Here is a 16,279-nt window from a genome sequence, read left to right on the forward strand (position 1 = left end):
AACCCAGCAATCCCACTCCTGGGCATATAACCTGAGAAAACCATAATTCAAAAAGAGTCATGTACCACAATGTTCATTGCAGCTCTATTTACAATAGCCAGGACATGGAAGCAGCCTAAGTGCCCATCAAGAGATGAATGGATAAAGAAGATGTGGCACATATATACAATGGACTATTACTCAGCCATAAAAAGAAACGAAATTGAGTTATTTGTAGTGAGGTGGATGGACCTAGAGTCTGTCATACAGAGTGAAGTAAGTCAGAAAGAGAAAAACACAGTGATTAAGACTTTGGAGCCATACCACCTGAATTTTGAGCCCAGCTGCTTTACCTACCAGCTGCGTGACCCTCGACACATCACTTAACTTCTCTGTGCCTTGGTTTCTTCCTCACAGAGCTGGTTGCAAAGATTAAATGAGGGAATACATGTAAACGTTTCAAACAGCTTCTGACACAGAGTACGTTTTGGCGATTATTGTTATTATCAGACAAAGGCCTGAGAGGCATGAAACAGCCCCCGCCCCCCAACCTCTTCATGAACAAAGACATTAGTTGAGGCCAGTCAGAACAGATTAATGGGGTTCCTTTCATTCAGCTTCCTAAAGGCACAGGATGACTCCTCCAGGGCTGGGGCCCTGCTTGTAGGGGTTGCTGTGAGCAAACCAAACTTTAGCCAAGATGCCCCAGGCTCTCTCCCAGATTAGGCCAGAGCTGTCGAGAGCCATTGCAAAAGCTTTGTTGGGCTTGGAGACCTCAGAAACCCGTTACCTGCCATCCCACTCCCTCCCTGTGGGGCCAGAGGTGGGAATTCAGCAATGAATCCAGCTTTCACACACCTGACTCGGGCGCCTACGGCTGCACAGGCTACAGGGGCTTGGGTTAATGGGGCCTGGGCAGGACTGAGGGCTGGTGCCTGGGGTCCAGACCTAGCCAGCTGAGGGCAGGCAGCACCCCCTGAAATCCCTGTTCTGACTTCATTTACAACAGGCTTCCTGGAGACCCATTGCCTTTTCCCAGGTACCTGCTCTAGGTTTTCATAGCTTCTCCCAACGACTCAGGCCCACTTAGGCCTTTGGACGCCCAGAAGGAAGCAGGAGACCCAGCCCTGGCCCCCTTGGGTCAGTGATCTGGCTGGGGCTGGGCTCGGCAGGGCTTTTTTTTTTTTTTTTTTTTTTTTTTTTTAAACATCTTTATTGAAGTATAATTGCCTTACAATGGTGTGTTAGCTTCTGCTTTATAACAAAGTGAATCAGTTATACATATACAATATGTTCCCATTTCTCTTCCCTCTTGCATCTCCCTCCCTCCCACCCTCCCCATCCCACCCCTCTAGGTGGTCAAAAAGCACCGAGCTGATCTCCCTGTGCTATGCGGCTGCTTCCCACTAGTTATCTATTTTACATTTGGTAGTGTATATATGTCCATGACACTCTCTTACCCTGTCACATCTCACCCCACCCCCTCCCCATATCCTCAAGTCCATTCTCTAGTAGGTCTGTGTCTTTATTCCCGTCTTGCCACTAGGTTCTTCATGGCCTTTTTTTTTTTTTTTTTTTTTCCCTTAGATTCCGTATATATGTGTTAGCATACTGTATTTGTTTTTCTCTTTCTGACTTACTTCACTCATGTACCAAAATGTTCATTGCAGCTCTATTTACAATAGCCAGGACATGGAAGCAACCTAAATGTCCATCGACAGATGAATGGATAAAGAAGATGTGGCACATATATACAATGGAATATTACTCAGCCATAAAAAGAAATGAAATGGAGGTATTTGTAATGAGGTGGATGGAGTTAGAGTCGGCAGGGCTTTAATGTACAAAGCTGCAGCTGCGAGTAAGTGACCCTCCCCACTTCTGCCCGCTCCCCATCCCAGCCCGGCCCGGCCCCGCCCCCGGTGCCGCGTGGAGGGAAATCAGGAGAAGCCGAGGAATTGTTTGTAATTAGTGTGTTTTTAAAGGCTTTTCCGTGAGCCTGGGGGAGGGCAGCTTGCCAGGGAGCATTGAAATGGAAATCCTGTGTTCTGGCTGGGACCCTCTTGGAAGCAGATTCTTCCCAGAGAAAAGGCTAGAAGCCCCGCCCCCCTCCCCCAGGACCCCGTGTGCGCTGCTGTGGTCAAGGAAGTCTGGACTCAGGGATGGGGGCGTGGCTTTGTGGAACGGCATTCCTGCCCACAGGCCCCAGCTCTGCTTCAGGACACCTCGGTTCAGCCCCCACATGAAAGGCTGCTCCACAGGCCCCCAGCTCCTACACCGCCCCCCACCCCCACCCCAAGGGCACATCCGTTCACCTCCCCCACACAGAATAGATAATCACCCGCTCTCCCCACTCTCCCCAAACGGGAAGCAGTGGCCCTGGAACATGGCACCTCCGGGGTGACCTCCTTTGAAGTTACTCAGAGGTCATATGTACAAGCAGCAATTCTCAGAACAGAACGATCCCTCCCACCTGAACAGCATTTTACAGTTTGCAATGCCTTTGCACACCCAAGATCCAGTTATACCTCACAGCAACACCCTGAGTAGCTACTGTCTACTGTCACCGGTTCACAGATGGGGCTGGGTGCATGACTTGCCCAAGGTTCCTCAGCTAGCAGAATAACAGAGCTGGGCCTAAAGCCTGGGTCTGTAGGGTGCCTTCTTCCCCTCCCCACCCCAGGCTTCCTCTCCCACAAGCTGGCTGACACGCAGGCAGGACTGTTCTGGTGCAATCCCGGGGCCTTGTGGTCTGGGATCATTTCCTGTGGCCTGAAGTACTTATTTGCAAGTTGTAAGGACTGCCCGGTTTCTGGAGGCCTCAATGAATGCTTCCAGCTGGGAATTTAACCTTCTCAGACCCAGCTGTGGCTCTTGCGAGCTCTCTGAGTTCCCACCCATTTTCCTAGACGCCGCCCCAAGGTAAATCAGTTGCGTATGGGTGGGGGACAATGGAGCAGAACTGAATTGGGACCCAGAAGACCTGGCCCTGCCACCCACTTGCTCTGTAACCTTGGGCAAGTCCCTTCATCTTTCTGATCTCCAATCGAGACTTAGAAAGTATGCTTCCCTGCCTGAGTTCCAAAGCCTGGCCTCTTGTTTTCACTGGAACGTGAATGGAACGGACCTCCCCTCCCACGACTTCTCCACAGCTCAAGGTCTTGGGAGAACCTGGAATTATTGCATGTGAGAGCTGGCTACATAGGCCCTTGGGACCAATGGAAGTGGCCCCCTGCCCCGCCAGCATTGTACAGTTAGGCAAACTGAGGTGAAGGAAGGGGAGTGACTTGCCCAAGTTCCTCCAGGGATGCTAGTGCTAAGGGCAGGATTCAAATCCAGCTCAGCAGTGATGGTACCAAAAGTGGCGTGGGAGACTTCAGCCGCCACCAGCCCCCCTAAGCCATTCCCAATAAAATACTACTAATAATAAATGCATATTTCGAATCCTATGTAAAGTGTGCATAAAAGCATCTTCAGAAAGCTTTGCAATTTCTGCTTATCTGTAACACCCATCCTCTAAGGAATCACAGTGTTTGCTGGCCTCCAGAGATGCCCCACCTCCCCCTGGATGGCTGCTGTCCTGAAGGCCTGCCCGGTGGGGATGCAGCAGTCATGGGCTCTTTGCACTCTTCCCAGCAGCCTGCTCTATATATGTGTGAAAACGTTCCATCCCTGGATCTCTCCTTTCAGCTCAGGGCTAATGGCCTTGGGTCTCCCACCCCCAGCCCTCCTTAACTAGGGGAGGCTTCTTAGACACAGCCCCACTCCCCTCCTCCTCTTCCCTGACATTGGCTCTGGGAAGACAAAAGTGCAAGGAAAGTCTGAGATTTACATGAGAGTAAAGGAAGTTGCATCAATATTTCAGAGGTGACTTTGCGTGTCTTTCCCTGGTGTCCTCCTTCTGTGTAAAGGAAGAATTTCTGAGCCTGTCCTAGTGCACAGAACATCAAGGAACTAGAGCAGGTTAGAGGTGCAATAGCCCTTGGAGACCTCCGATTCCTCCCTCTCAGATTACAGATGGAGAAACTGAGGCCCAGAGGTGGGGAAGGGCCTTAGAAACCCGGCAGCAGAGCCAGGACCAGAAACCTCTTCTGCCCCCACGGCCAATGCTTTTTATCCACCCTCGCCTGTACCCTGCTGCTTCTTGTGCCCATGTGCAGGCTCACCCATGTGTGCACTAATGCAGGCTGACGGCTGCTGGGAGGGTCACACATGGAGCCACACACCAGCGCATTCACTCTGACACATACCCCAGCTGGCTGTCCCCCGACACATACTCCTCCATCCCTACTCACCGGCACCTACCCACCCCCATCCCCTCCGCCCCACGTCCCCTCCACCATCCTTGCCCAAGCTCACAGGCAGTCCCACATTGAATCACATGCTCCTCCCTGCCGGCGGCCCTGGGTCTCTCTTTGTCGATATGACTGTCCACAGCTGCGCAGAGAAGAGCCAGGCTCAGAGGTGCTCCTGGAGCGGGGGGCGCATGGGCGCTCAGTGCCACAGAGCTGGGATGTGTGTGTGTGTGTGTGTGTGTGTGTGTGTGTGTGTGTGTGGTATTTGTATGATTGTAGGCTGGATCCAGAAGTCTCCCCTGGAAGTCCTGGGACCAAGCCACACCTTAGATAAAGCAGAGCAAGGGGAGGAATCTTTAGTGTTTTGAGAGAGAACAGGAGAGAAAAAGAGACAGGGCTAAATAGCCTGCAAAAGATAAGCCCAGGAATGGAGGCCTATTCTGGCAGAGGTGGAGAGTGTCCTGGAGAAGCAGCCAGGAAGCTATCCAGGCTACTGGACATTAGCCTGGGCTGGAGTGGGGTGCAGTGGAAGTGGGGGCAGCCTCTCTAGAGCCTGGAGGAGAATTGCTGAGCTGAGGAGGGGCCAGGCAGAGGCCTCTGACCACAGAGATACGAGGGTGATAGGTCTCTTGGGCTGGATGCCATTTGGACAGCGCCCGGCACACCGTGGGTACCAATACATGATTACTAGATGGATGAATGAATGAGTACATGAATGAATGAATGGGCTCTGTCTCCCTTTATCACCATGAAAGAGCCCGGCCCAAGCCCCCCTCACAGCCAGGGCTGGCTCCATGTGGCCGGCCGCATGTGGAAAGGTTAAAGGAACTGCTGCCTCAGGAAAAGAATCCGAGCCCTTGGGCACCGCTGGCAGCACCAGGTGGCCCCCCCTGCACCTTGTGGGCACAGCAGGTGGGGCCCTGGCTCCTCATCTGCCTGGGCAGCAGCGCCCCTCATGGCCATCTCATCTAACCTCGCTTCCTTTCTGTTTGAGATGGGGGAACTGAGATTCAGTTTGGGGAATGAATTTTCCAAGATCCTGTAGCCCATTGGTGGCAGAGCTCAGCCTGGAGCTTGCTTTTTCCAGCAGGTGTTGGCAACCCACTATTTCACCTGGCTACCGCCTGTCTCTGTCGCCTCTATAGCGGCACCCTCAGCCCCAGACTCAATGGTTTCTGGGCGTGGGAGAGCCATGGGGAAACCAGGAAGGGTGGAGAAAGAATAAGAAAGACGAGAGATGAACTCTGGGGAAGCAGAGGCAGGGCCGCCTGGCTGTGAATAAGGGCCATGCCCCTTGGAGAGAGATGTCTGCCGCAGCCCCTTCTGACCACCCTGACACTGGTGAGGCTAAGCCAAGTGCCCCTCACTCCCAAAGGTCCACGGGACAATGTGTGTGTTCCCCACCCACCACACCACGCACGGGCACGCACACACACACAAGCCCAGGGTATGTGTCCCACTGTGCGATAGAGGCGATGGTTATGGAGACAGTCTCCATCCCCCCACCTCACAGCAGGGCCTGACATTACAGCTAGAAGGGAAGTACTGGGTGGCTTGGGGGACAAAGGCCCTTGGATTCCGCATACCACCAATGGATATTTTTCTTGTTAACACACAATGCTGCTTGCATAACTGGAACTGGCTAGACACTGTGAGAAATGTTTAGGGCTTGAGAAGAAGCAAAAGGAGGAATAAATAGCCACAAAGCCACAGAGTCCCAGAGGCTTCTTTCCTAAGGACATTCTGCTCTCCCACCCTCCCGCACTCTCATGAACGGGGATCTGGGAGGCAAGCTGCAAAGACGGGACAAGCCCTCATCTCAGCAGCCCAGACTGGCCCTGTTGGCTCACAGGGTTCTCCTCTGTGGGCAGAACCCAAGGTTCTCTGTGGCCTCTCGTCTTCTTGCCCAGCTGGCCAAGCACCCCACTACCCACCAGGCCTGGCTTCCCACCAGTTCAATCTCTAGGCTATGCCCAGGCTGGGAGAGCAGCCGTCAGACAGCTGTCAAGGCCAGGGCTGAAGGGATGTCTCCACGCACCCTGGTTAGGTCTACAGAGTGAAGCCAGTTGTTTCAATTCAACTCTGACCCTGACCCCAATCTTAGCCCAAATTCCAGTGATGAAGCCATCCCTGAGATGGGAAGCAGTGGCTTAAAGACCTAGGAATGATGTGGGGGAATGAAAAAGGAAGCCGATTTTAGCAGATGATTTGGGAGAACTACTTTGGCCAAAAGTGGCCAACTTCTTCATCTCCTTAGCTAGTCCCCTCGGCATTGAAGAACGTATAGGTAGTATCTTAATGCAGAGGGCCAAGATGAAAGTGCAAAGGAAAATGTGCCAAGATGCTTTGCCCAGGTGCTCAAGAAGTCACCCATCTGAATGTAAGGGTAGGCGTGCAAGGCAAATGAGCAAAATGAAAGGATACACCCACCTCCCCCCCCTTCCCCCCCTGCTTAGTGGCCCAGGGCCAAGCCATCCAGGCCCAGGGACCACTTTTTTTTTTGTTTCTTTTTTTGTTTTTTTTTGCCAGTTACCACACTGTCTTTATTACTGTCCCCAGATAGCAAATTTTGAGGTCAGGAAGTGTGATTCTTCCTACTTTGCTCCTCTTTTTTTTTTTTTTTTTTTTAACATCTTTATTGGAGTAGAATTGCTTGACAATGGTGTGTTAGTTTCTGCTTTATAACAAAGTGAATCAGTTATACATATACATATGTTCCCATGTCTCTTCCCTCTTGCATCTCCCTCCCTCCCACCCTCCCTATCCCACCCCTCTAGGTGGAGGGACCACGTTTTGATAAACACTTGTTACCTGGAGCAAGTAGGGTGTATAGTAAATGACCCCATGACATCCCAAATTCTCCCATTCTAGGATTTGGGGTGGGGAGGGTCAGAAACATTGCCTTCTCTGGCCCTTTCTGCTTGGTTATTTTGCAGACACTGAACTTCCTGTCTCCATACCCTATGCCTTTTCTGGATTCAAGACTTCCTGGAATTTCACTTTCTTCACACTCACTTCTGCCTTTCCCATCCTCAGAAAATCCCTACCATCTTTTGGGAGTGGGACTCCTTGAAAAGAGTCCACTCTAGTCCCTAAGCATCCCCACTCCAGTTCTAGCTCTGCCTGCCCCCTGGAAAATGGGTAAGTGGGATCTGGTGACTGGCACCCCTAGGTCCCTAAATGAGAAGCATGTTTGTTTATAGCCAGATGAAATCCATCCCTCCTCCTACCCCTTCCCCCAGCTACGTCTGTGTATATGTCTCAGAAGTTCCTGCCATGGCCTCTACACCAAGCTGGCTTCTCCCAACCTTCCCACCCCTGGATCCCTGAGAGGCGGGGCTGAGGCAGCTGCCACATTCAGCGTGGCAGAGCCGCTAGCTCAGTACAAATCAGAAACACATTGGAGGCAGGCAGGGCGGGAGCAGACAGCCCGGGGCTGGGGCCCATTAAGGCCGGAGCCCAGCCACGCAGTTTGCCGTCTCCACACAAGGTTTCAGGTCTGCCTCCTGATTGTTTGTTTGTCTCGCGATGAGAAAGGCCGAGAAGGCAGCTGACAAGGACCATGGGGGGTGGTAGGGGGAGGCCCTGGCTCTCACCGTTCTCCCCACCCTGGAACTCATGGAGTGCAGGAGGAGCAAGCTGCCTCATTTCCCTACCCCCACCCCCAAATTCCAAACAGATGTGCAGTCAGATTCTTCCTCTCCTTGGTTGGGGGAAACAAAAGAAATTAAAAATGGGACCCTAGAGACCCTAGAGAACCCTAGTATAAAGAAGGGATGAAAGGGAGATACAGGAAGGACTTCCAGAGGTGCACGTGAGATGGGAGAGGTGGGAAGCAGCTCGCCCCTTCTCCTAAAGACAAGTTCGTGAAGATTCCTATCTGGGGTTGGGCAGTTGTTGGGGGGAGGGGGTATGCCTGGAAGGATGATTGCTCTGGGAGGTCCCACTGAGTTTCAGATGGAAAGGATTCAAAGATGTCTGCAGATATGAATAGAATCTCTATATCTTGATTCGCTGAGTCCTGACTTAATCAGGGCTGGCATTCGCCATCATGGAGTGCGGCCCTTTGCCGAGATAGAGGCTCTGCGGCCCAGAGTGGGGAAGACATTGCTCAGGGTGGCGCAGACCAGACTCTGGACTAAAAGTCTAGATCAGAGGCCTCCTGACTCCCTGTCCAGCGCTCCTTTCATTTCACACTGCTCCCCTTTCTCAGCGTTCTCTGATTTTTCTAGGAAAGCAGATGCCCCAGCCCTCTCAGTGTGCCTGGCCCCAGCTCCAACCAAGGGTCTGGGCTCACTCTTTCATGGGCTCTCCGCGAAGTCTGAAAGGTCTCTCTCGATTTGCTTGGTAGCCGTGGTCCTCCATGAGGAAGTTTATACTAGTGTCCGCCACCCCACCCCCACCCCACTGCCCAGGCCAGCCTCAAACACCCATAGCTGGTCGTGGGTAGTGTGGTCAACGGTGAGCACCCAGCTCAAGTGACAGGGCCAATGACCTTATCTCTGGCAACAGAGCTTCCAGCCTGCCACTGGCTAGGCCTTCCCCTAGGAGGAGAGTCTTGTCCAGCCCTGTTACCGTCTCTGCCCAGCTCCCCCCTCCTCTCAGATCTGCCCACCTCCTGGCCAGGTCTGCCCTAGCCCTCATCTCCATTCATGCCCACCTGAGGCCAGGTGAGGCTGTCTCTGGATGCCCTCTGCGCTCCTGGCAGGGCTTGGCTGTAGATACCCACCACTACACATACATGCCCACACACATGCACGCACACTTGGCGTGTGCACACACATACACCGTTTCCAGAAGCATCTGGTGATGGTCGCTCTGCTACTTGGGCCTAGGGAGCTGGCCTAGCCTTACCCTACCATTAAGACTAGCAGCCCAGCAGTCACCCATGACCCACTATCCGCTAAAAGCCCTGGCCCCAGGGGGCTTTTGAAAACTCCTGACTGTGGGTATCTAGGCCAATGCAGCCAAAGATCAATGCTAAGGAACAGGTTTGGGGAGGTGATGGCCAAGGAGATTAGATTCTCTTTCCATGCTCTTGTACTCGCACCCTCCTCTCTCTCTCTCTCTCTCCTTCTCTCACACACACATACACAAACACACACACAAATGTCCTCATCATTCCCCTCTCTCTCTCCCTCTCTCTCTCTCCCTCCCTCCCTCCCTCTCCATCTCTCTTTTTTTCTTGCAGTAAATTCCAACCAGATGGGCAAGCTTCTTTCCCACTTCTGAAGTTGAGGGGGAATATCAGCCATGGGGGAACCAGAAATCACTCCCTTCCTCAGAGTGGATCATCCCAGCCTCACTGGGTCTCCTATTCCAGTGCCTCACGCCTCGCTGGATTAAGCCAGATATTAACAAGTATTTCCTAAATCCTTTTTGTTCCGAGTCTACTATTGACACTTGCGTTTCCCTCTCGGCAGGGCCTCAGAGTTGGGGGGAGGGGAGCAGGACCCACTGTCAAGGATTCAGCTATCTGCAGGGCCAGACCCAGGCTGCAACCCCATTATCGGGGGAAAGAAGAGCTCAACTCCTGGGCATGACCGAGAATATCAATGGAGTGTTGTGTCTGCCTGGACGTGCTCTTTAAGCCCAGAGCCTAGCACAAACAGAAATGGCAGCAACGACAGCTTTTGGAGCAGTCGAGTGCTGCTTCTTGCCTTGCAGCAAGAGCTGGGTCTCGTCATTTGAGCTACAGACAGAGGGACTTATATGTCTCTGTGTGATTTTTTCCCTCGCAGAGCCGAGGCCCAGAATCCCTATGCGTGGTAGGGCTGGGACAGAGCCTCTCACATCTAGGGATGGTCCCAGAAAGAGCAGTGGGGACCCGAGTTGGGCTGAGCTTCCTGGTTTCCTGGGCCTGCAGCCTCTTATGCCCACAGCTGCGGCCACAGAGCCAACACCGGCCCCTAGGGTTGACCCCCAACCTCAGCTGAAACTTCATCTGGATTCCTGGCTAGGGGGTCAACATCATCCACAGCTGGTCTCACACCAATGTGTGCCTCTGCCTTGTACCCCAGATCCAACAGCTAGCCCCCTAGGCCATCAGCCTGGGCCCATCCTAGGACTGCAGAAGGACACCATAAGAGTACAATCCTGGTTTGCTTCCCTGACGAGTAATGATCATAACGATAACTAACAGCTTCTGAGTAGATACTATGTGCCAGGCACTTTTCCAAGGGCTTTACATGTATCATGTGACATAGGAACTCTTAACATTACTCTCATTTTACAGAAGAGGAAACTGATGCACAGCGTTGTCCAAGGTCACAGAGCTAGCAAGTGGCAGAACTGGGATTCAGCCCAGTGTAGAGATCAGGCTCTTAAGCATGTAATCACTGCCCTCCAGGACTGCTGCCCTCTCCCTATCCTCCCAGGGTTCCCAAGATTGCAGCCAGGCCTCCCAACCCCATGCCCTGTGGCTCTGCCTCCATGAGCTACCTATCAGCGTCTCCTTTCCGGGTATCACCCACCTGCCTGACTCTGGCCCAGCTTCTGACTCGGGGCTCGCTGACCTTCCCGCCTGCCAGTCTGGGCCCTGGCTCCTCGCCATCTGCTGGGACCTTCCTCCATTACCTATCCTGCCCTGTCCAGGCATCTCTTCAGAACTGACAGGATGGTTACTGCTGCTGGATATTCAGCACATTGCTGTCTAATAGAAATATAATGCAAGCCACGTGTGGAATGTTCTAGTGGCTAGGTTAAAAAAGTAAAACTAAAAAAGTGAAATGAATTTTAATAATGTCTTTTATTTCACTCACTATATCCAAACTATTATCATTTCAATATGTAATCAATATAAGAATTATTAATGAGATCTTTTACTTTCTTTTTCCACACTCAGTCTTCCAAATTCAGTGTGTTATTTTATGCTTCCAGCACATCTGACCTGGGCACTACCGAACTGAACAGCATAAATCTAGAGGCAGACACTGTGGGCCTGAGGAACCCCGGGGACAGACATAACTGAACTAACCTGGGGAGGGGGGGATGGTGCACTGTTGGGGGGGGGCAGAAATGATGCCGACTTGGGGGTTCAGAGACCCGGGTTCTCCTCTTGGTGCTGATGCCAAGTCACCGGTGAGCTGGAGTAACCCCCTCACCTTCTCTGGATACTACAATGAGAGGGTTTGCCTAAAGACCCTTCTAGCTAGAACATTCTACTCCCACACCCCTCCTGTCCCCCCTACACGTCCATGGGATCTAGTTATCAGTAAGAACAAAGTCCAGTAAGTGATGAGCACTGGTAGAGCTCCCTTTCTCCAGAGCATGCAACTGTGGCCTCTTCTAGAAATATCCCTGGTTACCTGGAGCTTGGCCCTTTATTCCTCATGACCAGTGGACTTGGCCTTGGACTATCACCGAGAGACTCCTAAATCTGTGCAAATAGAGACGGGTCATCTTTCCAGTCACAGGAGCAGTCTGAGCAGAGGTGAGCTCAACAGTGTAGTGGGCAATCGGGCTTCGCCTTTCTAGAAAACCTGGCCAGCTCAGTGTTTCTCGTGTACATCCCCCTCCACGTTCTATGTATCCCACACCAACCAAAAAGGTTTGGTACAAGCTTGACTTTATGGAGTTTAGACCATGGGGGCAAACTGGGTATATTGAATATGCTTCTACCAACTGCACACGCCCTTGGGAATTCCGTAATCCACGACCCTCATGTCCCTGCCTCCCCACCCCACCCAGAGTCACTGGCTGAAACCGAAACCCTAGAGCCTCTGGAGAAGCTTTTTCACTGTGGTTCTGATCCTGAGAGTTGAGGAGACAAGGGCATTTCCTAGTGGTTTGGACTAGTTATAATCCAACTGAACAATGTTGGCCTATTAAAAAGATTCTTCTAAAGAAAATATAACCTGTTTAAAGTTAGTATTGGAGTAAAGTGACCTTCTTATCACCAAGGTCAAATGTCTGTAGGATTAAGATAGGTATTCTACTTCCAGTTCATGAAATTATTTTTCTGTGATGATTCCAGGTGGAATAGGCCAGCATAAGTGTCTAGAGGGGCAAATCTTGCAAGTGGGTACCAGGACACAGAAAAAGGGGCGTTTTGCTTGTGCATTACCCCTGAGAGCATTGTGTCGAAGACTTGGTCTCAGCTCCTGGCCATGGGAGCCGTAGGCAAGTTTCTTCCCTCCTCTGAGCCTCGGCATCCCCATCTGCAAGGTGGGACTGAACGGAGCCTGCCCTGTGCTACTGTGGCCCAGAATGGTTGTGAGGGACGCCCTGATGCCATAACTAACAGTTGCAAATGGATTCTATAAACTTCCAAGTGTTGGGCTCACCCAGAGGAAAACAGGGGTGCAAACATGAAGATTCCTGGTGGCCTCTGGCTATCTATCTTCGGTATGTTCAGTGCCCATGGGGAGACTCAGAAAATGCTTTGTCCACTGTGGTCCTGGGGTAGACCAGACCCTAGGAAGCAACTGGAGCCCAGGAGGGAAGACAGGCATTCCCTGGGTCAGAGGTGAGGCAGGAAGAGGCAAAGGATTTAAAGATCTTAAATACGGTCTTGAACAGAATTATTAATAATAATTTTTAAAGCATAGAGTGCCTATGGTATTCTACCTTTTCGGAAAACACTTGGGCAAATCTTAATCTTCATAACAACTCTGGAAAGTGAGAACCATGATTATCTCCATTTTATTGCTGAGGCCCAGAGAGGGTAAGTCATTTATCCAAAGTCACACAGCTAGTAAATGGCAGAGCCAGGATTTGAATTCTAGGCTATCTGATAATAAAGCTATTCTCCGCTCACACCACGTTGCTCCTGACATCAGAAGAATTGTGGATGAGCACATAATGACGCTGCCAGGCTCCTATAGCGCTGTCCATGGCACTACTCTACGTCCTTTACTCATATTAACTCACTAACGCTCACTACAACCTTACAAGCTAGGTACCACTATTATCCTCCTCGTTGTATAGAAGAGAACGCTGAGGCACAAAGTCACTTATCTAAGGCCACCCTGCTGTCAAGTGGCAGAGCCAGGATCTGAACCTGGCATCTGACTCCGGAGCCTTTAACCACTACTCCATGCTGCGCTTTAAGCCAGGCTGTGCTCCCCAGGCAGTGGCCTGGAGTCCACCACCTAGGAATCCTTGTGTTAGCAGCAGCAGGGAAACCACCCAGGACCTCCTCTGCAGGCTGAATCCAGCAACCATTCCCCAGGAGCATCAGGCCGCCATGCTCACCTTTTAAGAAAGCCCAGCCAAGCAGAAGCAAGCTCAGCCTGACAGAGAGGCAAGGTGGTGCAGTGGAAAGAATGTGGCCTCTGGCATCGGACAAACCTGAGTTGAAACCTTGGCTTTAGAAATTACTTTGTGACCTTGGGCAAATCACCGAACTTCTCGGGATGTCAGTGTCCCACCGCTAAGGGCTGTTGTGAGAAGCAAATGAAATGGCTACATAGAAAAGTGAATTATATACTCCAAAGTGCTCTTGAAGGTTAGTTGGAATTGTTAGTTGTTCTATAGGGCTAAGTTCCTCTGCCCAGGCTGAGCCAAAGCGGCGACCGGGGGAAGTGGGCTTTAGAAATGCTAATGGCCTGAGTGAGTGGCAGGCGGGGACAATGGAGGAGAGCGCCTTGAATAGGGCGGCGGGGCCTGGGAGCGGGGCTCCCCACGTGGGAGCGGAGTGGGGGAGGGGGCCGGAGGGGGGCGGCCGCTCCCAGCGGAGGGGATCCGAGACTGGGCTAATTGGAAGGGGCTGGAGCTGCGGGGGCAGGAAGGGGGAGGGGATTGCCTGCGGGTCGGCGGCCCACGGGGGCGGGGCTCCCGGGAGGGGGTCCTGCCGGGAGCGGGGATGGGGGTACAGGAGCCCCGGGCCTGGGGCCAGGTGTGCAGACCCACTGAGCTGGACACCCAGAGATAGAGGGTGGGTGTTGGGGGGGGCCGGGGCTGGGGGTGGAGATGAAGCAGGGGGTTCTGAGTTGGGCAACTCTAGGCCCAAGCCTGGGCTGGAGGTAGGAAAGACAGGGTAGCTAATTTCTAAAGCCAACTTGGATGCTGACCTCCTTGGGTGACCTGGGGATGAGCCTCCCCAGTGCTAGGACTCTATGGGGGCAGTGTGTGTGTGTGCGTGTGTGTGTGTGTGTGTGTGTGGTGTGTGTGGTGTGTGTGTGTGTGTGTGTGTGTGTGGTGTGTGTGTGATGGGCTGGCTGAGGGGATGCAGGAGCTGGGTCTGTAACCTTCTCCTCTTTCCCCTCCTCCTCCCCTCCATGTCGTCCCTCTCTTCCTCTCCCCCAGTCCTCTCCCTTTGCCCTCCCCTCCCCCTGTACCATGAAGGCTGTTTTTGTTCCTCCTCCTGGCCTAGCCCCCGAGGTGTGCAAACAGGAAGGACCTCTCCCCGGGCAGTGAGTAAGGAGGGAAAAATGAGGTGTTGAAAAGATGACAAGTCGCCCTGTCAGAGCTCACCTTGGCAGGGAGCAGGCGGCAGGGGCCGGCGGGTGGTAGGAGGGGGGGGTCCACCCTGGAAGCCAGCCTACATGTGCCCAGAGCCAGGCAAGCTGATCCTCAACAAGCAGGCACTGTGTATGCGTTTGTTTGGTTTAGAAAAGCACCCCCCCCCCATTCCCACCATCAAAGATTCCTTCCTTTCCTTCCCAGTAGGAAGAGTAAAGGCCGCTGGGCCAGAGGTTTAGAGTGTGACTGAAGGGGGCAGGCCAATGGGAGGGGGCTGTGCAGGAGGCCCAAATCCCTCTTCTAAGCTCCGAGCCTTGCATCCAACAGCCTCCTGGACATCCCCTGGCATGTCTCAAAGGCACCTCAAACTTGACATCCTAAACTGAATTCATCAATGCCACTCTCCCCATGCCTGCATTCTGTCCCTCCTATAGGGTTCCTATCTCAGTAAGTGACCTCATCATCCAGTCACCCAAAAGCCTAAATCTTGGGAGTCATCCAAGACTTCCTCATACCCCCCAATTGGATCAGTTTCCTAATCTGGTCAGTTCTCCTTCTTATCTCTTGAATCTGTCTCTTCTCTCGCTCCTCATGGCCATCATTCTATGTTAGTTTCATTCATTCACTCATTCAACAATGATTTATTAAGCATCTACCATGTGCCAGGCACTGTGCTATAGCCATTGAAGATTCAGCTGTGAACAAATCCAGCTGGCTCGTGCTCCTGTGGAGTTTTGTGTCCGACATGGCTGGGTTCACTGCAGTGGGATGGGGCTCCCTGGATGAGCCAGTTTCCAAGACTCTTCCCTCCAGAGCAGAAGGGTTAAGAGCAGTGATTCTGGAGCCAGCCTGCCTGGGTTTGATTTCTGGCTCTACCACTTATAGCTGTGAGACCTCGGGCAAATCATTTAATCTCTCTGTGCCTTGGTTTTCTCACATGGAAAATGGGAGTGACAATGGCACTTACCTCATAGGGCTACTATAATGATTGAGTACTTATTTTTTATATATTTTAATATTTATATATATTTTAATATTTATATATATTTTAAGTGCAAGCACAGTGTTCTATTAGCATGGTTAATTTTATTATTTAAAGTATGGAGTGAGGCAGGGCCTGATGATAAACCAAATTATCGGAACCCAGTGGGAGGCCTGCCTGAGAGGCAATGGACCAGATCGCAAGGATATGGCAGTGGGTGCTTGCAATGGCCCCATCAAGAAGTCCGCATGGGAAATCCAACAGAGTCCAGATTAGCTAGCAGACGTCTGGCATAGGAAATCCAGGTATAGAATCCAGAAATCCAAAGGGTAGGAAGCAAAGGGTGGCAGATTAGTTACTGTCAGAAAGGCTGGGGTACCAGCCCCAGCTCTGCCACTTCCTAGTTGTGTGACCTTGAGCAGGTCATTTTCCCTCTCGAGACTTAGTTTCCTAAGGATAGCAGTTAACAAATACTAAAAAGCTTAATTATGCATCAAGCACAGCTCTCAGCACTTTAACTGCCCCTCAAAGAGAGCTACTATTATTGAACTCCCATTTTACCGATGAGAAAACTGAGGCACAGACAGGTTAAGGCACTTGCCCAAGATCGCAGAGTAAG

Source organism: Eschrichtius robustus, chromosome X (genome assembly GCF_028021215.1).
Source record: "Eschrichtius robustus isolate mEscRob2 chromosome X, mEscRob2.pri, whole genome shotgun sequence".
In the NCBI taxonomy this organism is placed as follows: Eukaryota; Metazoa; Chordata; class Mammalia; order Artiodactyla; family Eschrichtiidae; genus Eschrichtius; species Eschrichtius robustus.